The sequence below is a fragment of the Eutrema salsugineum genome, unplaced genomic scaffold, assembly GCF_000478725.1.
Source record: "Eutrema salsugineum unplaced genomic scaffold, Eutsalg1_0 scaffold_7, whole genome shotgun sequence".
NCBI lineage: Eukaryota > Viridiplantae > Streptophyta > Magnoliopsida > Brassicales > Brassicaceae > Eutrema > Eutrema salsugineum.
The window spans coordinates 11,733,078-11,735,493 of record NW_006256486.1 but is presented as its reverse complement, the minus strand read 5'-3'; positions in this window follow the sequence as shown (position 1 = coordinate 11,735,493).

Genomic DNA, 2,416 nt, shown 5'->3' with positions numbered 1-2,416 from the left:
TGCTAATGACAATGATGAGACATGATTCAAGTGATTTAGAACTCTAATCTAGATTAATCCTCTCATGAAGGCATTAACCTCTACACTAATCTATTTTCAAACCAAATCATCATTTGTGAAATATGAATCAATGAGCATTAAGAAACAGTTCTAAATGATCATTCAAGCAAATAACAAAACATCATCATGCAGCAAATGCTTAAACCTCTAATACAGCTCTTTCAGAAATTTCATCAAACACTTGTGGTGCATGAAATTCCCAGAATCTAGATCACAAGTGATGTGCAAAGATCTAGCCTCGAGAACAGCTGTTTAGAGAAATGAACCAATGAATCTAGCCCTAAGCACTCCTAATCTAACACCTTAGCACCCTAACCTACACGTCAAGAACCTCATTAAGCTAAACTACTCACTAATCATACTAATCTCTCTTAAACCTTTGCAAGTTGAGAAGATTGGCATGATTAATGATGAGAAATGGAGATGGAGAATATGAATGATGATGGGTTTGCAGCTTTAAACACATAAATCTCTCAATCTCTCTGATTAAAACTCACAAAGGGGTGGAAGATGAAGATGGAGATGATAGATTATGATGGATTTCAGCTTTAAACCCTAATTACTCTCTTGATTCAACCCAGAAAATGAAGATCTCTCTTACAAAGTTTATCTTTTTCACAAAAGAGGCAAAGAAAACTAAGAGAATAAAGCTTAGTCTGCTGGATATTGCCTAAAACATATATATAGGTAGGGTTTCTTGCTTGGCCAACCTAGGACAAACTAGGTTTTGGCCCAAAAGGCCCACAAAAACGTCATGAAGCGAGAATGTATCGAGGTGATTTTGGCCGGTGTAGGACGTCGATATTTCTTCGGCGATTTGAGACTGGTTACACCGAGACACTACACTGGCTGAACTCACCTCGGTGCGGCGTCAAGGATAGCTTCAGGGGATCAATACCGAGCAGAATTCAGTCAGTGAAGCATCTCAATAATTCTTCGGCAATTTGGCTTCCAAAAGCCAGCCAAAAACATCAAGGTTCCAAGGTAATACCGACCAGATTTTGGTCAATACTCCTTCTGATATGAATGTAGACCGCTTGCACCAAATCCTTGATAACTCCTTGCTCACTGGTCCGAACCTCGATATTCCAACTCCACGAATCATATGACGTACTTAGCTCCAAGTTTGGTGAAGGGCTCATCCCAGTATGACATTGGCAAAGCCCCCGTCTCGTCGGTTCTTTGAGGCGCATCGCGTAAGACCTGATCGGGCCGCGAGACATGTGTTCCTTCCGATGGTGATATCTCCCAGTTCACGGCTCCAAATGGTCTGATTCCAAATGTTCCGGAAACTAGACTCATTCCTATTGATACTTGATGAAGATACAGGAGGTTGAATCGCATTGCAAGTCCTTCGTCCCACGCGATCAAAGTGAAGGTCTCGTCTACACCAAACCATCTGTCCGAGTTCCTGTACACAGGCGAGGGTTCCTCTATGATCCCAGCTCCAAGGTGCTCCCAAAAGTCTCCAAATGGCCTGAGAATACTCCAAAAATGCAGGACACTCTAGGACCTAATGCAAATCTTAAACAAAGCTAGAACCAAAGACAAACTCTAATAAAACTAGCTAAATGTATGCATGAGACTCAATATTTGGACAAAAATATGAGTATATCAACTCCCCCCACACTTGTTCTTTTCTTGTCCTCAAGCAAACAAGAACAAATGAGAGAGAGAGGTTGAATGCATGGGAGTTCATATTTCTTTAAAGAGAGATCATCATTAAAAGAATTCAAAGCTCATTGGCGCTGTTGCCAAAGTGTGATAGCATTAAGATTGTGTCATTTCTTGAGATCAAGCATTTTGTTTTGTGTTTTCTAATTTCTTTCAAGTTCTGGTTGTGAGTTTCAGGTGCATGAATGATGCGTGTCAACTGCGTGAGGGAACAAGTTTTACTCTTAACAAAAACAAATGAAAGCCGCAAGTGCACAGCTAATCAGTTGTAGTATTTAAGGATCGAATCCACAGAGATTTGTGTGCCTCGTATTCTTTTACAGTTTCTAACTTTATGTCTAGACTAGATTGGTTTTGGAGGTTGCTTATTTTTCACGGACTAAACTAAAACAAAAGAAAGCAAATAAATATATCCTAGAAAACAATTAGAAAAATCGAATAGAAAGCAAGTAGAGCAAGCAAAATCTCGAACTAAAACAATTGAAATGTGGATCTAAATAAGCAAGTAAAAATCGATTGGTTTGTAAACTATGGCTAAAATCGCTGAGCTTTCGGGAACTCTACAGGGATCATAATCGGTTTTAACACTAGGGTAGATAGATTGGGATTGACGGATATCGATATATGGGGTTCTAGAGCTAGAGTACGGCGGTATGACTACATCACTGTCGTGATCATAACC